The sequence below is a fragment of the Onychostoma macrolepis genome, chromosome 24, assembly GCF_012432095.1.
Source record: "Onychostoma macrolepis isolate SWU-2019 chromosome 24, ASM1243209v1, whole genome shotgun sequence".
NCBI lineage: Eukaryota > Metazoa > Chordata > Actinopteri > Cypriniformes > Cyprinidae > Onychostoma > Onychostoma macrolepis.
The window spans coordinates 8,259,868-8,285,525 of NC_081178.1; the positions used below are offsets into that span (position 1 = coordinate 8,259,868).

General features: G+C 39.9%; 1 protein-coding gene and 1 long non-coding RNA gene across 2 annotated transcripts in view; one reads left to right on the plus strand and one right to left on the minus strand.

Moving 5' to 3' along the window:
- bcl2a (BCL2 apoptosis regulator a) overlaps window positions 1–25,658 on the plus strand; it is a 63,710-nt gene that overhangs the window by 29,040 nt on the left and 9,012 nt on the right. The window lies entirely within an intron of this gene.
- Window positions 12,497–13,427, minus strand: LOC131533092 (uncharacterized). Its single transcript, XR_009269037.1, has 2 exons — window positions 13,206–13,427; window positions 12,497–12,696 (listed from the first exon to the last, which is right to left on the minus strand). It is a non-coding gene; the product is annotated as an uncharacterized LOC131533092 (long non-coding RNA).

The window sequence follows — 25,658 nt, forward strand, 5'->3', positions numbered from 1 at the left end:
TAACTCCGAATTTGTTCATCTACCATCATGGTACAGGCCCCTGATCGTTATGTGCCTAGACTATTAAACTGCCATTTCCTAATGGCACACTAATGTAATTGGCCCTTTGCCTTGAGCTGGTTGATCCAGCCAGGTGTCCATGTTTAGTACCTCCATTACTGAGTGGGATGGCAAATGACAACTTGTGTGCTTGCCTTCTTTTCCTCGTGTGTCTGTCTGGATTCTCTGTGATTTATATAAAGAATTCCTAACTAGCTTCACCCAACCAGGCAGTAACAATCCAAACTAACTCTACCATTGCACTGGAAAATACAAGCTCAGAAGTCATTTTTGAGGCTTCTCATGTTCTGAAGCATCCTAAATTCAGGAAGTGTATACTCTGTTTACAGGAAGCTTGGCCCTGAGGTGGTCAACTTAGACACATTTGATGTATTGTATGTAACACCATCTTAATCCCAGGCTAGATAAATATTTAATGCCCTGGTTTTAGCAATAAGGGAGGATGTATTTACAACAGCCATGGAGCTATTAAATTATGCATGATCGCCACTGATAAACATCAGTTTTTGTTTCATGAATGGGCCATCATCTCATTTCATGGTCCAAAACAGCAAGAAAATTAGTAGCTTCAAGACAATTATCACTCATTTTAACCAAGCCAATTTAGCATTCAGAGAGCAAGTGAAGGAGACTCTTAGAATGCAGATTGAACTAGAGCAAGTTGTTAATTTGTAGTTATGGGCTCCTTTGAAAATTACCTTGCAAATCTGCCTCACGAGTCCGCTCTTAATGCTTCCTATTAGATGCTGTTTCTGCAGTCCAACTGCTCTCTAGGCTGCCAGTTGATGAATCCTGTTGGTAAGGGTAACAGGATAATGGAAACTTTGAAAAAAGAAGAATCAATAAATGGCACAAAGCAGGATATTGAATAATTGAATCGTTCAATCATGTTATGAAGGCCTCAATACAAAAGGCTGAATGGGTATTTGATTTCAAAGGGTCCATTATGGCTGTGTTAGGAAGTGAGCACTGCTGATCCCTCACCCATTCATATAACTAACAACCAAATACGCTTATAGAAATGTAACCAAGTCTGACTAGACAGGTGGCATGTGAAATTTTAGTTTTTATTGTGTAGATATTTTAAAGCAGTGGTTTCCAACCTGGGGTCCCTTAGGGGGGCGCCAGAGTTCACATGGGGAGGGTGGGAGCTGATATGCTTTGAGGTCATATAAAGATGTATAAAATGTTCCACTAATAATTTGATATAAAAATGTTTTTAAATCGTAGCTTATAATGCCAAGATAACGCAATTATATAAAATAAACAATTAAATAAAAGTGTAAGTTGACAGTAGTCTACCAGGGCTCCAGACTGCGACTAAATGGATATTTTGCGACTTTTTTTTCTGCCGGTGACACAAAATTTTGTTAGAGGTCGCACTGGTGCCACTACCAATCTGCCTGATCAAGTGATAAGCGTTAGCATTCTGATGTGCATGATAAATACGTATTAAACGCCAAACATGCCAAAAGTGAGACAAATTAGCGCTTCTTGTTTTAAACCGTGCATCGCACAGACCTTTTATCAGCTAAGCTCAAAAGAAAAGAGAGTTTTAACTAGTTTAAAGCCAAATAAATCAGAGCTGGATCATTCTCAACAACTGATGCGGAAACACCTGGGCAACAACGATCCAGTTAGAAGGCATTTCAATCTACAAATCACCAACGTTTACCATGGTTTTACTGTAGTAACAATGATAGTAACCACGGTATTGTGGCAGAAAAGTAGAATATTCATATTGAATTTTATTATATTAATAATGTACTAAATATATTAAAGGAGTAATGGAATATAATCACAGTATTTTTGTTATGAAGTCATATCAGTTGTTGTGCATTTGTACTTTTACTGAATGTCTTCAGGTTACTGTTTTTCATAGTAAATATTATAGAAACCATATAGTTAGGCGGCTTTTTACCATGGTAGTGAGGTGCTGTACCTGTGGTTATCATGATCTACATATGTATGAAAGATGAGGCTGTTATAATTTTCACAGATACTCACAGAAACAGGTACTGATGTACATCTGCATCCCAAATGTGCATTTCTAAAACTTGTAATATTATTAGTATAACATGTGCACACACACACATATATATTATTATTATTATTTATTTATTTATTTTTTGTACGTAGGGGGGGCACGAGGAAAAAAGGTTGGGAACCACTGTTTTAAAGGATGCACTCTTAAAAAAGTTCTTTATTGGCATTGACGGTTCCATGAAGCACATTTAACATCCATGGAACATTTACATTGCACAAAACAAGGAGATTCTTTATAGTGGAAAAAGTTCTTTAGAACCAAAAAAATGGTTCTTTTAGGAACTGTTCATTGAAAGGTTCTTCTGTAGCATTGCTGCGAAAATCCCCTATGGAAACTTTATATTTAAGAGTGCATTCTATAATAATTGTATAATGAATGCATCAATTCTCCACTGTTTCTCAGTTTGTCTCCTTGTGTTTTGGTTTAAGAAACCCAAGTTAGGCTCCACTGCTGCTGGGAATGAAACCAGGCGTAGGCTCACGAAACTCCAAAATTCCCCTTCTGACTTTACAGTGACGTTGAGCCTCAGCTATTTGACCAGCCATTGTGTGTGTCTGCTTTCTGACAGCATACTGAAAATATTTCTATCCCGTTCATTTTCTTTTGCCCTTTTTTTCCAACTCTGACTGCCTTGGGGGAGGGATTGAGTTGCCAATCTCATGAGTTTGGAACCTGAGAGGTGCTGGTAACTCCAATGTGGTGTAAAGCCAAGACCCAAAATCTGCGGTTCAGACTTCAAACAAGACTCTGCACTATTGTGTCTATCCCTTTCCCCTGCTAACCAGGCAACCCTCCCTTCTGTGTTCCCATTGCACCGAAAGAAGACACCAAATACTCCTCCTTTTCAAAGCCCAGCTGCATGCGACTGACATAAGAGGTAGTGAGAGAAAAGAGCTGATGAAGAGAACCTTATGGATATTGCACTGCATAAACTCCATAGAGCGAGAAAGATACAGAGGGTGGGGAGGTGGAGAGGCTTGCTTGAGAAAGACAGGCGGCAAGACAAAGCGAGGAGAAGATGAGTTGCTAGGGGATTCTTCATTGATTTGTTTGTGAAGTAAAATTTGAAAGCTCGGGTATCTAGAGAAGAAATATGATTCATGCATCTGACAATTTTTCGCCTCCATCAACTGCACCCGACAGATGAGGGCGAATGTTGGTTAGCTTCATTAGGGCGAGCAGACGGTTCAGAAGTGCGCTTCGGCTGTCAGCGTTTAACACCTCACCCAGATGAGCACCGTCAGCCCGTCTGCTTGCAGGGTGCTGCTGAAACATAGTGCTCTTGTGAGGATTAGTCTGTGAATGTTCTCCCCGTTCTGCTGCATCTGTCAGCATATCGCTGCCTGCTCAAGGGATTTCACCTCATGTAAATGAAGAGCCCGTCCTGGGCATGACTCAGAGTCTCCACTTGAACCCCCACACCCAAACACGCACAAATAAACCTCTATAGAAAGCCCTGACTCGCACACTTCAAACTACCGATGTACACACTTATGTAAAGTCAAGTGCCGCTTGTATGATGCCATGCTTTGCTGGTTACAGTTAAACTTATCACATGGCTGGTAAAGGATTTTTACCGTTTGAAATTTCCCCTAAGATTTCTTATAAATGATTACAATGTTACTTTATGAGTGATGGATTAAGTAGTCATTTTGAATTATTGTTATCATTTTTACTGTTCTGTTGTATGCAAATCAAATCTCAGTGCCATTTTATTGTTAATGAAGTAACAGTATTAAATGCTTTATGGGTAGGGCAACTCAGTTAGATGAGAGGAAATCTAATTGCTCTTAATTTTAAAAAAAGTATTTATTTATTTATTTGCAGTTTGCGAATGCAGTATGATAAAAAATGTGGCCAGAGAAAATCGTATCTCTATTTATTTATTTATTTACATTTATTTGTTTGTTTGTTTATTCATTCATGTATTTATTTATGTGGAATTGTAGTTTGAGCTGCAGTATAATGTGGCCAAAAAAAAAAAAAAAACATATTGCTATTAAATGGGCCTAATAGGCCTAAAAAATATAATTAAAAAAATAATAATTTCTGTGCAGTTGAATTTGGTCTGAATCTATCAGTTTTGGTATTTTACCCATTACATTAGTAATATTTTTCTATCATAATTTCTTCACTTTCACACAATAAACCCTCTGGCTTTTATTTTGGCAGAAAACGGAAGGAAGACTTTTAAGTTTGTTCAGTTTACAACAGTTTTTAAAGCCTCACTCAGAAGCAGACTTAATACAATTTATATCGCAGTTTTGGTTTCATTTTGATTATTTGTGCAGCTCTTCATCCAGGTTTATGCTTGACATGATTTACATGTTCCTGGATCAGCATCATTGTTAGTCCAGGAACAACATTCCTGTTAACCAGTCAAATATTAGACATCTAGGTTACGGTTAAGCATAGGGCTTGTTTGATAAGAATATTGTTCCAGGACCAACCACGAATGTTGATCCAGGAACATGTTCTACTTGGCTGAATCACGGCATGCTTTGGGTTTGCCATGTATTTGTGCAGATTTTCACAAGCTCGTGGATGCAACCTTAGCTGATGCGTAACAAGTCCCGACTCCCACCACATTAACTAATAAAGGCTCGATCTTGGGTGCGTTTCCCAAAAGCAACTATGGTTACAAGTACAGTCATTACCAATAGAGTTCAATGGGACTTACCACCATAGTTAGCTAATGATGCTTTTGGGAAACGCACCCCAGATTGTTAATCCAAACGGATTTACCAAATGGATGGGTTTTAATGAATTTACATAGGTTGCTGATTACTTCCAAGCGGGAAAAAGAATTCATCAGGGGAAATTCAGCATTGGGTCAGCACAATAACCCAGACCAAACATCTCTATAAACACACCTCACTTGCTCTTTATCACCGATTCTCCCTTTCTACTTTGAAACAAAACATCATAGATATGATTCTCCACCTTTCTTTGTGCTCTTTCATGCATGATCCTCCAGTAGTCATATCATTTCCCAGTTGGAGTCTGTATTGGTTTTCCTGTTGATTTGTTTCTACATCAAAATGCCATATCTTTATCACAACCTACCCAGCACCCTCCTGTTTGATTTAGTACCTGTGTTGCACACATCAGAAGAGGCTGTTTTTCTGGTGGCACATATAGTTTTTATTTCTGTCACACACTGTAAAGTCTGCAAATTCAACAGAGACAACAATTAGATTGCTTTCTGTATCACAGTGTTGAAATAGCTGGCAGTGTGACTTCTTCTGGTCAACAAGTGAAAACGCTCTCTTTCAATACTCATTACACATCTATCTATTATGAAGCATAGTCTCAGAAAATTAAAACAGTGCATTCCACCTAATAAACATGACATTAACCTTTCAGTACTACGCTTATAAAGCTCAATTGACAATTACTAACTCTGCAAGCACTATTTAACGTTATAACTATAAACTCTCTTTACTAAAGCATTGCATTGAAACAATCTCATTCAAACATTCTCATTTACAAGCCGCGATCTCCCGCGCGACATCCGCCTAAGCAGCGCGGGCGAACATATCCAGAGCCGCGGGCGAACAGGCGCACTCCCGCCGCGGGTGCGCGGACGCGGTCATTCTTATTAATTCCATAACACAAAAGCATCAAACTAACTCATCGACTTTAATTAAACACTAGTTATGATGTCACATCACTTCTCTTACCTGCAAATTCAACAGAGACAACAATTAGATTACTTTCTGTATCACAGTGTTGAAATAGCTGGCAGTGTGACTTCTTCTGGTCAACAAGTGAAACGCGCTGCGGCTCACCACTACCCCTAGCGTCACCCGCCAGTATTCGCAGGTTTAAGTGATATCAACATAAACATCTAATAAATGGTAACCAACAATACATAATAACCATAACATATAAATAACAAGAGTATTTTAATCTATATGACTACACCCTCCCCCACTAATAAAAAAAAATGTTCCTTCACATTTTACCACAACTTTAGAACAGTTGCTTCCAGGCTGACCCATTCATGGCTGCAAGACAAAAGGTAGGTTTTCAGTTGGCTTTACTCAGTGCATAAAATCAGTCATCCCCTCTTTGCCATGGCTTATTTTCTAGAACAAAAGGGTCAGTAACTAATTGCTACATTTTCTAACCACTGCACGTCACCATTTATCTGATTTTTCCTACCAGCAGTGTCAATGTGTAAACAGTTACATCTTAATTAGATGAGTCTTACCATGTAATCAGACTCCATAATAATCGGCCACTTATTCACTTAGTCTCGTTACCTTTTTCTTTTTCTGTTTACTTTACAGGTCACAGGTCTCAAGTCACAGGTTTGTATTCTTTTTATTTCCTCTTTCTATCCTTTTTTTCCTTCTGTGTTACTTGATTGTCTTTAGTTTACTATCCTGTTGTTTATTAAAGTCCACGGTCTCCACAGATTCTGACCATAGGCAGGCTGGAAGTTGATATCCTTTAGATCTAGATTTCTCCGCACCACTGTCGGTTCTCCCAGTTCATTGTAAATCAACATCTTTGGTTGATGTCTCTGTCTTTGTGGGTAAGTGGATGACTGTGGCACCTCCAGTTCACTCACAGAATCTTGATCCTCCTCTTCAGAAATGCTGTCCTCCTGTGGAACATTCTCCTCTTCAGCCTCAGTGACGTCTGGATTCGCTTCTTCCCCGGAATCAGGTAGGTATTCGGGTAAGTCATCATTCATTATTGCTGGTTGAAATGGTTCTGCCTCGGGATTCAGCGTAATGGGCTTTACACTTTGTTCAGAACAGGGTGGAAATTTGCAGCACAGTTCATATCCCTCATCATCATCACTGTCTGAGTCTGCGTTGTGTTGTTGTTCTGACTCTTTCCTGCTCTTAGCACTGTGTTTTCTTTTTTGTGTTCGGCAATCTTTTGTGCCCAGATTTTCTACAGGTAAACTGTCGCAGGGCAGCAGGAGGTTTCTGTGTACCACCCGACTTTGTCCTCCTTTTTCTGGTCTAATCTCGTACACTGGACCATCAGGACTTTTCCTACTTATCACCACATACACACAATCTTCCCAGTGTGAGCGCAGTTTACCTGGCCCTCCTCTTTCACTTAGATTCCTGAGTAGGACTCTGTTGCCAGGCCAAAGCTCAACACCATGGACTTTCTTGTCATAGTATTTTTTTCCCCTCAAGGCCTCTTTTTTTGCAGTCTTTGATGCAATTTCATAGGCTTCCTGTATCCGCGTTTGCCAGTTTGCAACATAATCTGCATAACCCTGCTGTTTCTCATTTGCCTGCAGGTTGAACATGAGATCGATGGGGAGCCGGGGTGAACGTCCGAATAGTAGGTAATATGGAGAGAACCCAGTTGCTTCAGAGCGGGTGCAGTTGTATGCATGGACCACTTTGGACAGTGAGTTCTTCCAGTCAGCCTTCTTAGGATCACTCAGTGTCCTGAGCATGGACAAGAGCGTCCTGTTGAACCTTTCAACTTGCCCGTTGCCCATTGGGTGATACGGAGTTGTGTGAGACCCACGCACACCACTAACCTTCTGCAACTGATCCATCAGGTGATTCTCAAACTCTCTTCCCATGTCGTGGTGGATTTTTTCAGGGAAGCCAAACTTGAGGGCAAAATCACCAAAGACATGTTGAACCACAGTTTTTGCAGACTTATTTCTTGTGGCGTAAGCCTGGGCAAAACGTGTGAAATGGTCCATCACTACAAGTATGTACTCGTAACCATTTTTACACTTCTCAAGATGAAGAAAGTCAATGGACACAAGCTGGAAAGGGTATGTAGTTTGAATTGTCATCAATGGGGCTTTGGTTGTTTTATGAGGTTTTTCCTTTTCAGGCACTCACACACACGCGTCACAAAGTGCTCTGTCTCTTTTGCATATGAGGCCAATAGAATCTCTCACGTATTAAACTTAGAGTCCTCTCTGTTCCGAGATGCCCCATCTCTTGATGCAACTCTCTGTAAACGGTTTGATGATGTTCTTTTGGTAGAATAAGTTGGTTTCTCTTTCCTGCTTTTCTGTACAAGACTCCGTCATCGCTCAAGTGCAGTCGTGTCCACTGTTTCAACAGAAGTCTGGCATCCTGAGATTCTTTTTTAAGAGCACGGCCGAATGGACGGCTGTTATTCTTTTTGTACTCCAGGACACGGTTGATAACTGGGTCTTTCTCTTGAGATTGTTTTATCTGCTCCTGTGACAGACACAGATTAGTGGGCAGTGAGATGTTGTCTTCCACCAGGTGTACAGCTTGTAAGTGAATTCCACTTGTCCACAGAGGAGCATCCTTGAAAGTTAACATCACTCCCTGCACTGTAGCACTTATCACATCTTGGTTTATCTCCTCTGTGCACAGTTTCATGTACTGGTCAATGTCCAGCGGCATCCTCGACAAGCCATCTGCATCTGCATTGCATTTCCCTGGCCGGTATTTGATGGTGAAATTAAAATCTGCCAGCTCTGCGACCCAACGGTGCCCTGTTGCATTGAGTTTGGCTGTTGTCAGAATGTACGTTAAGGGATTATTGTCTGTGTACACTTCGAAATGTGGAGCATGGAACAAATAATCCCTAAAGCGTTCACAAATGGCCCACTTTAGAGCAAGGAATTCTAGTTTTCCTGAATGCATGTGGTAGTTTTTCTCAGGTGGTGTGAGTGTCCTTGACCCATATGCAATCACTGACATCTTTCCTTTTTGTTTTTGATACAGGACTGCCCCCAAACCGTCCTGTGACGCATCACAATGGAGGACAAACGGTAAAGTCAGGTCAGGATAGGCAAGGACTGGTGGCTCTATTAAGTGGTCAATCAGTGTGTTCAATGCCTCTTGATGAGTCTGTGTCCAAGTTATGGGTGTGTTGGGGGGTGCCTGCCCTTTTGACTTGGTACTGACTCTTTTTTTCTTACCCCTTGTCTCAGCAGGTAATGTGCTTTGTGGTGGTGCGACGATCAGTTGATAGAGAGGTCTTGCCAGGCGAGAGAAATTGGGTATGTATGTTCTATAATAGGAGAGGAATCCCATCATTTTCCTCAGATCTCCGACTGTAGCTGGTGTTCGGAGCTTCAGGGCCTGTGCAGGGCTATTTCGGCTGGATCCATGGAATATCCATCCTCAGACACAATGCGGCCCAAGAAACGCACTTTCCTTTGAAACAGTTCACACTTCTGTGGGCTGAGTTTGACTCCATGTTTCTGATATCTTTGGAGGACTATGCGAACATGGTTCACATGATCATCGAAAGAGGTACTATGAACCAGGTTATCATCCAGGTAAGGCTGACAGATAACATCTCGCAGATCCTCCAGACAAGCTTCCATGTTCCTCTGGAACTCGGCTGGAGCTGAGCTAAGGCCAAATGGAATCCTGTTCCACTGAAATAGTCCCCAGGGTGTTATAAAGGCTGTTAAGTGTTGGCTCTCTGCATCAAGGAATCCTTGGTGATAGGCCTTCCCTTGGTCCAAGACCGAAAACCAAGAACTGCCGCTCAGGGAGTCCAACATATCCTGGATCCTGGGAATGGGGTGCCTGTCTGGTACAGACTTACGATTTAACTCACGATAATCGCAGCAAAGTCTCAAACTTCCATCCTTTTTCCTCACACATACCACTGGGGAGGAGTAAGGGGATCTTGACTTGCTTATCCACCCTCTGTTCAGCAGATCTTCAAGGTACTCCTTCACCTCCTGTAAAAGTGGCTTAGGCACGGAGATATAAGTCTTTTGCACAGGTGTTTTGTCATGGAGTGTGATATGCATGTTAAGTGAAGGGATGTAACCAACATCATTATCATCAAAAGCAAAAGCATTGCACTCTTCCTTTAACAGTTGTCACAATCTGTTGCTGTGACTCTGTTAAGTGTTCAAGTTTTATTGGGGATCCCAATGACTTGGTTTCTTTGATTGATGTGATGTAACACTCACCCCGCATGTCTGTACCATAGATGTTGGCTGTTCTATCAAAGAGTCTGTTGTTGCTGGGTAAGTTGTTTTTATCACTTCCAGGTGACCTAGTATGAGTCGTGGTGTAAGTATGACTGGGTGTTTGGCTGTATTAGCGATGGCAATTGGCACTTTCACTGTCTTTTCTGCACCGACTTTGACTACGCCTTCTTGCATTACCAGACCCTCAGGTAGTGGTGATGGTTCACTTGGAGAAAATAACAGGCTTTGTTCTGGAAATCGCCCCTCAATGTGTGCTCGCGCATAGACAGTGGTGATTTGCCCTGCGTTGAGCCTGATCTTTTGTCTACCCACTCGCACTGTTCCAACAGTCACATTTGAATTCACAGTCTTCAACAGTCTTAGCATTGATCTTGCCTTATTTATTGATATCGAGAAAGCTTTGCTTACCCGACCGACAGTACTGGATCGTGGCCCCAGTTTCTCCCACCTGCCAATTATCTCCTCAATGATATTGTAACCGATGATAGGGTTTTCTGCAACAGTAGAATCACTTGCCACGAGCATGGGTACTTGCAGGGTACCTTCTGTGCCTGTATCATCACTCAATCGAAAGCTCACTTCCACCCAGCCATCAAAAGGGATCTCTGTGTGATTGGCAGCCAATCCAGTCAGTGTTCCTGGCCCTAAGAGCTCCTCAATCGATCTGACAGTGGTGTGTGGTAAGTTTAGTTTTCTCCAGTCTGCGTTGATAATACTGGCTTGGGCTCCTGTGTCCCATAAGGCTTCAACTGCAACATCATTGAGAAAGCAGTGGATCAGGCACCTTTTTCCAATAATGTTCAAAAGTCCAGGCGTGGTAAGTGACAGTGACTCGTCAACAGGAGTGATTTCATCTGTATAAATAATAGGTTGGGTGTTATTTTCTTTACTGCCTTGTTTGCTGCGTACCGGCCTGGATGTCTGCAACACTTCTGAGCTCGCTTGGGACCCGAAGACAGAATGGACTACTGTGGGGCCCAGTTCAGCAGTCCCCTCCCGTTTCCCGATGCCGGCCTCTGTTGTCGACAGCCCCGTGACAGATGTCCATCTTGTCCGCAGCGATAACAGTGCCTGCACTCTTCACCTCTTTGGGCCTCCTGGCATGAACGGCAGCCTTTGGGCCTCCTTTCAGTCCGTAGTGGAGTCACAGGTGGATGAAACTGTGATCTGGTCGCTTCCATTGTCTCTCTGAACACTTTTGTCATTTCCATGACGTTGGCTCTGAGGTCTTCAATCGCTTTAGTAGTGTTGCTGTCATTCTCTTTGCTTTGAGCCGGTTTCTTCTTGTCTTTGCCAGTGATAATATCTTTCATCAATGACTCTTTCTTCTGGCCGTGAGTCTCAATCTCGCCACTCATATGTCGCTCAGTGTCCCAGGCGTGTCCTACTGCTAGAACTTCACCTAGTCTGAGAGGTTTTAGAGTCGCTGCTTTCTTTAACTTTGTTTGTCTCTCTAATTCCAGATTAGCGGCTTCACCAATTTTCTCAATCAGCACTTCATCTGCCACTTTAGAATCACTGAGGTATGGTTTGACTTGAAACTTAACTGCATCATTCAGGAGGCCTGTCTCCACAGAGCGAAGAAACTTTCGTTGAATGAGCTCAGGGCTAAACTGTTCTCCATCCTGCTCATCCCCAGATGTCCACAGCAGTTTCTCCCTCAGTTCGATGGCTCGGAAGAGAAAACTTTGAGCAGACTCCTTGGGTTCTTGTGAGATGTTCATGAGCCTGTGCAGTAGATCTGATGAAGAATCTATTTTATAATGTCCCCTGAGGATGGTCTTCAATGTGGAAAGTGTGAGGTCTCGCTTTATTTCAAGGAGTTCCCTGAGGGGAATGCCAGGACTCACTGCTCTGATAACTGCTTCAATGATTTCTGCCTCAGCATACCCCTTTCTCACTCCTGATTCGATCTGGTTGTTGAGGCTAGTGTACGACAATTTTTCCTTTTGGCCAGCCTCCCCAATTTGTCCAAAGACTCGGAATTCCCTCCTCATAGTAACTTCAGGAATCGAATCGTGCCGTCTGACTTGCTCTTTCACACTATCTTTTCCTCTCTGACGTTTTTCTTCAAGTAGCCCGATCTGTTCCTCTAATGTGCGAGCATTTGCATGTGTCTGTTGTAGTTCCGCATACTCTTTTCTTAACTTCTCTATCTCGGACAGGGTTACTGGTGACACTGGGCTCAGCTGGTTTCTTAAGGGACTCGATGAAACGCAGAAGTTCATTAAGGCTCTCTGCATACTGTTCCTCTTCTAGACTTTCCTCAATTTCATCCAAAGTTCCCTCTGCCAGCCTTATCAGCACTCGCCTCGTCTGGCCTGAGAAACCTTCACCCGCTGGCTCGCTACACTTTAGATGGAGGCAGACTTTTATCAGTTCGGGTTTCTCTAGCATCAGAAACTTGGAACTAACACAGTCCTGAAGCTGTTCCATTTTTTTTCTTGGCTTGAATTCAGTCTTTATTAAATGTTCTTTATTCTCTGTATTGATTAATCTTCTGTTACTTCTAGGTTCGTCTCAGGGAGGAACTGTCTCTCTCACATCCAATCAGCAGTCCTCCTGGCTGGCTCGCCATGAATATGTTGCACACATCAGAAGAGGCTGTTTTTCTGGTGGCACATATAGTTTTTATTTCTGTCACACACTGTAAAGTCTGCAAATTCAACAGAGACAACAATTAGATTACTTTCTGTATCACAGTGTTGAAATAGCTGGCAGTGTGACTTCTTCTGGTCAACAAGTGAAACGCTCTCTTTCAATACTCATTACACATCTATCTATTATGAAGCATAGTCTCAGAAAATTAAAACAGTGCATTCCACCTAATAAACATGACATTAACCTTTCAGTACTACGCTTATAAAGCTCAATTGACAATTACTAACTCTGCAAGCACTATTTAACGTTATAACTATAAACTCTCTTTACTAAAGCATTGCATTGAAACAATCTCATTCAAACATTCTCATTTACAAGCCGCGATCTCCGCGACATCCGCCTAAGCAGCGCGGGCGAACATATCCAGAGCAGCGGGCGAACAGGCGCACTCCGCCGCGGGTGCGCGGACGCGGTCATTCTTATTAATTCCATAACACAAAAGCATCAAACTAACTCATCGACTTTAATTAAACACTAGTTATGATGTCACATCACTTCTCTTACCTGCAAATTCAACAGAGACAACAATTAGATTGCTTTCTGTATCACAGTGTTGAAATAGCTGGCAGTGTGACTTCTTCTGGTCAACAAGTGAAACGCGCTGCGGCTCACCACTACCCCCTAGCGTCACCCGCCAGTATTCGCAGGTTTAAGTGATATCAACATAAACATCTAATAAATGGTAACCAACAATACATAATAACCATAACATATAAATAACAAGAGTATTTTAATCTATATGACTACACCTGCTTTATGTTTACAAAACACTTGGAAATCCCCCTCCGTAACTGCCGGGTGTCACGGTGTTTTCTCAGTGGTGAGGGTAAAAATTGTAATCATAAGCTAATCATGTTTGCCTTCTAGCGTTTACGTATTTGGTGCATGATAGCCGGCTTTCTCAAGACTTCACCCTTACGTCACCTGCTGGTTTTTCCATACCATCATAGATGACATTTGATCAATGTTATAGTCCACTGGAGTCTGTGAATAGCCCTACTGTGTGATATTTGAGTTTCTTTGGATGTCTGGAAAGAGTAAGACATTATACCGATATGAATGAGAGAAGAAATCTAGTATATTTTACTGTGTGAAGCAGCTGACTTCTTTCTCCTGTGCAATCATCTGTTATGATTGGCAACTGGCAACAGACAAACACTGTATGTTAAAGAAGGAAACGGCCCACTGTTGAGTTTGGGTGGGTGTAGGAGGAGTGGGCGAGGAAAGGGGCACACCTGTCACATGTTGGCAACGTTCGGTGCCCATCCTAATCAGTGGTCTGCTCCCACATCCCCCAACACCCACTACCCCACATGTTATTCAACTGAGCATGGAAACACAATGTTTTTTTTGCAGTAGAACAGAATACTGTGTGGGAACCCCATTTTTAATATGTGTTGGCCACACACAGCAAACTTATCTCTTTGCGTTAGATAAAAATAGAAGATATTTGACACAATATAGCGGAGGAGAAATTAAAGGACGAATGAGGAAGTGTGATATTTAGATTTAAACATTTAGCAGGCACTTTTATCTGTGACTTGCAATAAATTTAAAGACATTTTTAGCTATTTGCCATGGAGCCAAATATTTATAGTGTACAATTCCATGAGTGAACAGTCAGTGCCTTGTTTAACCTTATAAAGCTTATAATGTGTCATATTTGATATACACATTTCTAAGGCCTGCAAATGATCAACATGATCAAAATCTGCTGAAAAACCAGTTGTACACAATCTACTACATGCCTTCTGTCACTTGATTGATAGTTTATATTTTTTTAGAAAGTAAAAAGCATTTAGTTTATCTCTTAAAACATCCTAAATGTTGTAATACATTTCGTTTTGCTGTGACATCTTTACTAATTTTAAGTAAATGTAAGAATAACAATAATAAAATATTCCAGATTTTTCTAACTTCTTTCATATGTCAGGCTTTACAGGGTTAAGGTTGCAAACAAGATTGAAACTCTCATGGTTCACATGAACATTACTGCTCAATTGTGCATACTTGCACAATCCACTAGTTCATAGTGGTTCAACATGTACGTTAATGAAATGTGAAATATGTCAAAATTACCCTAGCATGTAAAACAGTCACGTTTTTGCATATGTTGAGTAATTTCAGCAACATGATCCTTGATGTGTCAGCATGATGTATTGTCTGTTTTTCATGAGTAAAAACATGTTCTCATTGAATACTTCTGTAAAACCGAATGCTAATTATTCACATTCTCATTCCCTCAATTCTTTTCCTCCAACTTTTACAACATGCGCTGCTGCATAGAACATACAGTAATTTGATTGCAAAATAGAATTATTTATACTATAGTGGATCATATCAGACCTGCAATTTTGCATATGTAACCCTTAAAGTCTTAAATTGAAACATGAACTAATGTTGCTAATGTTTCATCAATTATCAAATTTAAAAACACCACTGTTCAGCTTTTGGTGACGGAATTAGTATGTCAGCCGGAGCATAATCCTGTTTCTTACCTATTGCCATTTTTAAATATTGTTATTAACTAGGATAATCTCAGAAACAGCCTTTATGTGCAACATTCCACCAAAGAAAAGTGACATCTGTGTGTCACTTATCTTAACTGTTTACTATCTGTACTGTTGCCAGATATTCTTGGTGTGGCACAATTACCCCTATGTAACCTCATGTCTGACTATCCTGTCATAAGACAATTTTTTCCTTCTTTTTTTTCAGGAAGCATGAGAGTGTATGAATTAGCAGGCTTTAGATATGAAAACAGCCTGGGAAAACGAAGATCACCCAGTTCACACAAGAGAGGCTGTTTATGATAGGAGTATGCCAGAAAACACCGCACAGCCTAAATAAGCAAGTGAAGCAAGCCCTTCTGAGGGATCACAGATGCGTTTGCTAGATGCTACATTACTTTTTTTTATCTGAAGAGATAAGAAATGATATATAGCAACTGGACCGAACTGAACGTCGCTCCTAGAATCACGTAGATATAATGCGTCAAATCGTATATCATTGTAATTTAGCTATCATTAATCTATCAGATTCATTGTTTGATTAAATCTGTTATAGAGCTGGGTACTTTTGCTTTGCCATTTATAATACAGTAGATGTATTTGTGTGGCTGTCGGCCTTATGTCATTATATATCTAAAAGTGACACAAAAAATGTAGATTTAGAGGTGGAGCTGTATTATCTTTTGGTTTGATCAAGTTTCAAACAAAATGAGAAAATATTTAAATGACTCGAAGAACTTTAGTATTTTAAAGTATTCTAAGTAAATTGTATATTAGTATTTTTAAGCATTTTAAAATATTATACATTTTTGTTGCATTTCCAGCAAAAATAACAATATTACCATGATTATATAATCAAAATTTAGAACCTCAGCTATCTAATCTTTTAGTTTGCTCAAGTTCTATTTAAAAAGAGAAAATAATTAAATGAGATGAAGAACTTTAGAATTTTATAATTATGCTAATACATTGGTAATATTGGTAATATGTATTAGCATAATTATAAAATTCTAAAGTTCTTCATCTCATTTAATTATTTTCTCTTTTTAAATAGAACTTGAGCAAACTAAAAGATTAGATAGCTGAGGTTCTAAATTTTGATTATATAATCATGGTAATATTGTTATTTTTGCCGGAAATGTTACTAAAATGATGTGTCTTTAGATAATATTTAGGCTATTTTTAACAATTGCTCATAAGGTTATGTAAGATCTTATTCATACTCTTATCTGTAGTTTGCAAAACTTTCCCAATACATTTCTTTTGTGATAATGTAAGATATTAAATTAAGTATAGTACTGTTCCATATAAACAAGATACGGTCCACCAATTTTCCGCCTGACCTGAGCTAAAAAGAGACATGCGATCTGTCTAATTAGTTACAAAGGAGCTGTTTTTAGACAGTATTATGCAGTCATTAGGAGAACAGAGAGTAGGTGAGTTTCACCACTCGACACAGTTGGGTTGGACCAGCAGTGACTGCAGGGGCCCCTGTGGTCCTATTCAGCGGTCGAGTCCTCGGGGTGCCACATCACACAGACAGAATCAGACAGAGAATTAGGGAACGCAGAACCGCTAGCTTACGTGTGTGTAGACCAGAGGCTTCACTTTGATGTGGAAGCCATGGGGCCTAAGCTCTGAATCCCAGCGTACCTCACTCTTCACAAACCCCCGCTGGCCTTGAAGAGCACTGGGAAAAAAGAGGAAATGTTTTGTCCTGGATAAGCAGTTTGAAACGGATAGAGCGAATTCACTTGTGTTTTGTCACAACGGAACAGGTTTTCAGCAACATGTGGAAAGCATCTATGCTGGGAGGAACCAGCAACCCGTTATTTCCCCCAGCGAATGCAAAAAATAGATCTGTACTTACTGAAAATCAATAAAGGCAGCACTTTTACTGCTTATGGCAAATGTATTTATGAACAGATCTAAGCACCTAACCAGAATGTATAACAGATGTGCGTGTGTTTGTTTCAAAGCGATAGTTTAGTTCAGTCAAATTCTAAATTCATTTCTGTTATTTACTTAACCCTGCTGTTCCAAACCTGTATGACTTCTGCAGAACGCAAATGTGGATTTTGAACATTTGTACGCTGTTTTTCCCAGACAATGAAAGTTTCAAAACACAAAAGTGGTCCATATTTCTTATGTGCAATATTCCAAGTCATATTGTAGATTTGTTTTTGGACCAGAATTTTACCACTTTTCATTGGCACGTTCATAAGAGAAGTAGCAAAATCCAATTCATGAAAGAATTGTTCTTTTGAGTCAGTTCTTTTCATGCCAGGTTCTAGATGGCACAGGCTGATGGGTTGTTAATGCAAACTGATGATATTCAGTGTTAAACTACTTGGCACAAGCTGATTAGTTCATGTTACATACGCAGCCAATGAACGCATTGCTTTACATTTAAATGGCTGGTTGGAATTCACTAGAGCAGTGGTTCTCAACTGGTTTGGCCTTGGGACCCATGTTTTCCCATGGTCGTCAAGCCGCGACCCACTATATATATATATATATATATATATATATATATATATATATATATATATATATATATATATATATATATATATATATATATATATATTGTTAAAACACAAAAGCATTTATTTCACAAAATTAAGTTAAGACTGTTAAGAATATAACTAATACTTAATAAACAGCCTATAAGGTAAGGCTATTAAATAGCAGTCCCAAACTAGTTTTTGTTAATACAATCAAGTTGGTATGAGCCACCACAGTCATTTAAACGTATACAAAATGACACAAAGTGAAAATAACATGGTATTTTGGGTTATGGAAACAACCGATACCATGGTGAATATACAATATTAACATGAACTGTTAATGAAAGTGGAAACTGCTCCTGAATAGAATGAATACCATACCTTCATGCAAATCCTTTCCAGTTAACACACGCAGTACCTGTTATGTGATTTATCGGTACTGTACTTTTATTTCACGCGTTGCATGCTCGTATAGTTTCTCCGCTTTAGTGAAGTGATATACAGCACGCCGCGCGCAATGAAGAGGGCGCACTACGAGGGCCATATAACATCTGGCAGGACAGGATAGTTCGTTTTTCTGAGGTGAGTTCATAAGTTACGAAATAATGATAGAATAATGACATTAAGCCTATCAACATCTCATCTGACCGCATGCTGAATCGGGACAGCACGTTTTTCTCATGCACTCTTTTAAACTGCATCTGGCAGAAGTGTCAACGGCTTTTAAAATAAAAGTCTCGCATCAGAAAAAAACTTTTTTGTTGTTGATGTCGTTTCTTTGGCCGTAGGTTGAGAAACACTGCACTACAGCATTTCGCAGCGCACTTTCAGAGTTCCTCTGAAACCCTCCACCTTCCCCAGCTCCATCTGTATAGATCTGCTATGGGTTATTATATATGCTACTTGTGTAGCAGCAGTCTTAAATACTCACAGCACCATATCTGCATATGTATTGGCAGAATAAGTTCCTGTACTTGCTTTGTAGTTACAGCAGCAATAATCTACAACAACAGCAATTAGCCTTTTTCACAAAAATCTGAAATTACGTCAGTGCAGGGTAAAGTTAGTTCCGTTACAGGTCTGCGCCTATTATATTAGTATGCCCTTTTCTCAAATGATGCTTCTTACCTTTTCAGTTTTGTCTGTTTTCCAAGTTGTTGTTATCTACAAAGAAATAACATTTTACTTGTTTGTCACTCAGACCGCTGACTCGTGAGGTAATACGCTCAACATAGCGCCGAATGGTTTCTATTAAACTTGTATTTGATGACCCGAGCTGACGCAAAAAGTTAATTGTGAAATGTTTGCGCTTTGTAGAGTAAAGTACCGGCAGTTCAAGCATTTTCATAATCTCTAATTTGTATTAAAATACTTTGATTCTCAAACTCATTCTTGTTGAGTACGGCCGCAGTTGTTACCGGAAAACATTTTACCAGTCTGGAAGCCAGAAACACGGAAGTGTAAAAAGGGCTAATAACCAACAGCAGAAGTAATTCAGCAGCATATCAGATCTATTCCTCCAAGACCAAATACATGAACTATTGTCATATTCATCATTACCATGCTAAAATTTTGTCATGATAGAAAATTATTTGAATTAGTTTACAACTTGATTCATTCTCAGTTTCAACTGCGTTCAACTTTTATTTGCACGTCCATAAGAAAAGTAGCAATAGTCAATTCATGAACTAATTGTTCCTTTAAACTAAGGAATCTTTTCAATTAATTATTTGAATCGGTTTACAACTTGAATCATTCTGTTTCAAGTCATTTAGTCCTCATTCATTGTTATTTCACACAACCAGTACAATTCTTTAAAGGGGTCATATAATGCTACATGCACTTTTACAAGTTGTTTGAACTGCAATGTGTGTTGGCAGTGTGTGTACACAACCACCCTATAATGATAAAAATCCACCCAGTGTTTTTTTTTGTAATCTCGTTAAATCTTTACCCCTTTCTCAAATCGAGCCGTCTGTCTGTGTGACATCACACGGACGGAGACCCCTCCCACGATTGTTGATTGACAGCAGCGTTTCAGCACAGACTGCACTGGTGTCTTACCTCAGACCCGCCCTGAGTGAGCTGTCATCAGTTGTTTCACCGCCAGAGCAGATGTAGACAAGAATGACTCCTAAGCGATTGAGGTGTTTTGCTGTTGGATGTAATAATGAACATAGCAGTAGTCATTTACTCCCGTCATCTGAGCGGCTGAAGATGATTAGCTTTGGTTCTGAAGGGAATGCGCCCTCCATCTACCTAAATGCGTCTATGTTCGCGCAAATCATTCGTGATCCAGCTTCACCTCCAGAAAAAGTGAGTACAAGTTTTTTTAAATGAATCTTAGCAAATGGCCTTTCCTAATAATGTGCTAATTAGCAAGTTTCACTATGACTGCGGCTAAAGTAAACAGTCCCTCAGAGAGTGGCTCTGAAGAGAGGGGCGGAGTCAGCAGAGCTCATTAACATTTAAAGGAGAATGACACAATACCATTTGCTCTGACAAGAGCTGTTTTTGACAGGGTGAAAAAGGTGATTTTTACACTACCAATGAGAAATTTTAACCAAACTATGTTACAGACTTTTCATTAAGACCCTAAAGAATAATATCAACTTGTGGAAAATGGGCATTATATGACCCCTTTAAAAAATCTTTTTTTGTTGTTTACCTTTCTAACTTTCCATTGGCACATTCATAAAAGAAGCAACAATATTCAGTTCGAGAACTAATTGTTTTTATGAGTCAGATCTTTTCAATTAAGTATTTAAATCAGTTTACAACTCATTCAGTCTGCATTTTTTGTAATTGCATGCTGAGTGGAACCAGTAGTGTTCCACAGAAGAATGTTATACGGGTTTGAAATGGCATGAGGGTGTGTAAATAATTTTCCGTTTTAGGTGTACTGATCCTAAGCACATTACATTGTATTGTTATTGCAACGACTTTTCCTTGAAATAACCATTGTTGTCTACATTTTATGTTTACAATCATTACATTGATCAGGTGTATTTATTATAAATTAGTATCAGGGATTTTTATATCTTACTCTGCCTAAATACAAAATACAAAAATCAATATTCTCTTTTTGGTTGCAATAGATTTAACCAGATAAGATTTAAAAAGTGAATGATGAAACCTGCTCCAGGCACTGTATATGAAATAATTTGATAGCGAATGTCTGGTAGAGAGAGAATATGTAAACGAGAGAGAGGGAGAAAGATGCATGAAAGGGGGGGGGGGCATGAATAATGCTGTTAAATATAGGAGGCCCTTAGCCTGGAGACATAGCCTTGTCTTCTTCAGTGCAATGTCAGTTTAATGGAGAGCTTTACCTTTTTTTTGGATGCATCAGATTACAAGGTCAAGGTGCAATCTTCCTCCCTGGCTCCACATTAGCGCCGTTTCTCAGACCTGATGGCTTTGACCCACTGAGCTCTGGAGGATGGCCACACGCTGGCATCTGGGCTTTGGTCAGGGTCAGATGCCATTTCAGTGCTGACCGCTGTGTCTAACAAGCAACTGAGTTGGCAGAGAGTCCCAGCAGCATCTTATCTGTGTCTCCACTAGGTTTGGTGGTAATGGCTTCTCCTCTTACAGCTAAGCTTTGCGATTTCAGCTGCTCATGGCTTCTTGATCCTGTTATACTATTGAACACAAAATAGCCACGGTCTGTTCGGGAAGGATGAGATGCTCTTTGGGCGATTCTGTTGTTCATAACCATAGTCTCATTTATAATGAATATAAAGATGTGTGGGTCTGTTCACCATCTGCGGCAGACGGCAGGTTCATCCCTCTAGTTATGCAGGATTTGTTTTTCTAGTCTGATGATTTATTAAGTCTGTACTGTTATGATTGAAAAGTCTGACAAACGTGGCTGATTCACATTCACGGGTCAGTTCCCCTGTGCGTGTTTAATATGCATTTAAATTAAAATGATTCCTGTTGCGTTTCCTGTGTGTGTGTGTGTGTGTGTCAGTGAAAAGGCAAAATATTCTTTGTTCCTTCTCTACATTTGCTGTGACTACATAACAGCCATAGCAATCAAAAGATGAGTTGGTGATAAATTTGATGTGAGGAAAAGGGAAGGAGCCACAAAAAGGACACAATGACCTTCAATAATTTGTTTTTCTTTCTCTATTGATATATTTCCTTATTTCTCTATTGAGGGGAAGTTGATTTGGGACATAACTATATTATATTATATTATACCTATCAAAACTTTAGTATTTCTTTTAAGAAAATAATATTTCTATTTAGTAAGGATGCATTAAATGCATCAAAAGTAACAGTAAAGACATGTACAATGTTACAGAAGCTTTCTATTTCGAATAAATGCTGTTCTATTCATCAAAAAATAAATAAATACTGTTTCCACAAAAATATTAAGCAGCACAACTGTTTTCAACATTGATGATAATAACAAATGTTTCTTGAGCAGCAAATCAGCATATTATAATGATTTCTGAAGGATCGTGTGATACTGAAAACTAAAGTAATGGCTGCTAAAAATTCAGCTTTGCCCAGTGAATCACTTTTTAAAATATAATAAAATAGAAAACAGTAGTTTAAATTATAATAATAATTTACAGTATTACTGTTTTTGCAGTTTTTATAAAAAAATATTTGACCTTGGTAAGCATAAGAAATTTCTTCCAAAACTTTTGAATGGTAGTGTATAACAAAACAGTATGTTATTTTTTTTTTTTGTTAACTTGAATTTTTTTTTTTTTTAGATATATTTTTTTTTTTTGGTCAAACCTGAAAGCCACAAAAATCCAATATGACCCTATTTGACCCATTTTAGTGTCTGCTAATACTAAGTTGTGTTGGTTATTTATATAATTCTGTGTGATTTATTACTTGAATAGAACACACATATATGTAATTTCAGTTGTCATCCTGCTGTCTATGAAAACTTCCTGTAGGTATCCCTCTTGTGATCTCCAGTTGTCCTGTGGTTTATGTCACTGCCAGCATGACAGCCACAGACACTTGTGTCATTGAAAGATGTATGAGCATCGGTGCTTTGCTGACTGAAGAGGCTCTATTTCAAAATTCATGAGATCAGATGTTTATTCTGAGCACAGAAGTCATAGCAAAGTTCCTTAGCGACAAGACAATTGTCAGAAGAACTCTTTTTGTGCATGCATGCTTAAAAGAGGTAATGCAACTCTATCTCTTCCTTCCTTAAGGTGAAGGCGGGTCAGCTGTTTCTGCATTAGCTCATCTCTTGGCCTCATGCTCAATCTGAGGATGTGATGACACAGGCTCACTTGACGCGGAACTTAGTCCCGAGCAACTGCCGCTTGCCTTACAAGGCTTTAAAAGCTGCCCGCCTGCAAACCTCCATTCATGTATTCAGCCAGACCTGTTTGTCCACGCTTTTCATATTTGATCTCATTAACCGACTTTCATTTCCATCCTCAAATTGCAACATGCCTCTCCAAACCTCCTCCACCACAGGAAGTCTTGCAGGGTTCTGTTAGACTGTTGGCACTCCCCGCTTTGTGCCTTTCCGAGGACTTTAGGGGCCACTAAGGTCTTAGTTTATGCTTTGGTTTAGACATGACCGATACTCCACAGGAAGGACATAAATAGAGATGGAGGAAGAGGCGGGCTTAGAGCGAATACTGTGTGAGCCGTTGGACATCGTTTGCGCATTTTCTGCTCTTTGATTACCAAGCTAGCTACAGTATAATCGCATCTGCTCACGTCTGCCAGTACCTGTGTGTGTGTGTTAAAGGGCCGCTTTTGGAGGCCATTAACAAAGGCCTTGGGCAAACAGACAAGAGTCTGTTCAAACACAGGGCGGAAGCTCCCCTAATGAGGATGTTTACCAATGCGGGAGAAAAAACGAGAGCAAACAGGGATGTGGACACGTGGCCGTCAACACCTCCCAGCGCGGTCCTGTCACCTCCGCCGCTGATGGGGCAGCCAGGGCTCTCGTTTCTGCCCTCATCACGTCGGCAGCAGTCAGACATGCCCGCGATGACATCTCGTCCCGAGCAAGCCGCTCGGGTTTGACATCTCCGCTGGCACTAATTCCTGTGGCTCTTATTAGGATGTATTGTGAGCTCATTTTGTGCTATTGTTACAGCCCTCTTTTAGTCATATCTGTCACCTCCCTCCCTCCTTTCCTCTCCTCTCCCTCTCCGTTGCTCTGTGCCAGGTGCTCTTATAACCTGTGCAGACAGACAGACAGAAACCGAAAAAGAGAGAGAGGCGGATAAGATAGATAGATAAATAGAGAGAGAGAAAGGAGCGGAAATGTCTTAAGAGATAGCAAGGAGCTTTTCTCCTGATAATAAGGCTGGCAGCCATTGTTAGTGGTACAAACAAATGGTGAGCCTGGCTTTTGTGTCATGGTTAAATATACTTAACTCGCTACATGGTGTAAAGTGGAATAAAGCGTGACCTCGGTGCAGCTAGGGAATAAAGACAGTTGTTTCTCCTCCAGCTATTAGATCATTGCAGGTTGATCATTTTTGGAATGCTATTCATGATTTGCTCAGATTGCTGGAGGATGTGCACACCTGCAGCTCTGTACCTCCCTGGTGGGAGCAGATGGCATCAGGTTTGATTGTTTGGTCCAAACCCAAGTTTGATTCCACCTTTCTCTTCACGTTGTTTTTTTTTTTTTAGCTCCAAATTGTGTTTGGTTGTACGAGGAATGTGCAAATATCTAAAAATTGATTTTTGAACAAAAAAATTGGGGTTGGTAAGATTTTGTATTATTCATGAAAGAAGTCTCCTGTGCTCACCAAGGCTGCATTTATCATTTATTTATTTGATCAAAAATACAGTAAATACATTAATATTGTGAAATATTATTACTATTTAAAATATCTATTTTAAAACATTTTCAAATGTAATTTTTCTTTGATGACATTACTCCAATCTTCAGTGTCACATGATCCTTTAGAAATCATTCTAATATGCTTTTTTTTATTATCAGTGTTGAAAACAGTTCTGGTGCTTAAGATTTTTGTGAAAACCACGATTCTTTGATAAACAAAAACTTTAAATGACAGACAGGATGTCAGTCTCCATTAGTGTTGAGTTTTTTTCTTTCGCTCTTTCTGTAGGGTACAAGTGACTGTCTTTATGTCTTTATTAAATCATTTACAACTGATGTTGCCTGAGAGTCTCTTTCAAAACACTGATTCATTCAGGAATAAATCACCAGAGTTAATTATTAAAAATGTGGTGAAAATTCAAATTAACTTTAATTATTGTACTCTTATATAAAAACAATATCACATTCCCAAATGTGCTGTTGGTCTGCCAGAGGTTGCAACAAAACACTTAGTGATAATTCATTTATACTTAATACTTTAACTTATACAACATTCTTTCGTGATATTGCTTAATGTTTTAGTCTCTTTGGTAAAACCCAAGACTCAGAAAAATGGCACTTGGACAAATGACGATTTGTCTCACATGACTCTAATTAATGGACTGTAACACAGTTAGCTGCTTTATGTTGCATCAGCATGTTTTAATTTTAAAGCACTCAGAAAGCCGCTCACCATGTCTTTCTCTATCCCAGTATACCTGTCATGTCATGGCCAGTTTTATCTGATGTTTTTGAATTCAAACGCTCTGTGTCCCAGCATGTGCTGGAAATTCACACAGGCCGTGTTGCACTACTTTCTCTCTCTCTCTTTTCGACTGAAGTTCTCTTGCCCGTGAAACACAGAATAATGTAATTCAAACAGTTGGGCGTAGGGCGGCCCCCTCGCTGGGCCAGCCCGGGCCCAAGCAGCGCCTGCAGGATGATCGTGCACCGCTGTCAGCCACAATAAAACCACCGCTTTACTTATTGAGTAGGGAACTGCGTGCTGCATGGGGATCTGGAGATCATGAATGAGAAAAGATACACGCACAGTTTTAGTTAGAGATGGGAATCGAAAGGAATTTAACGTTGCTGGTTCCAT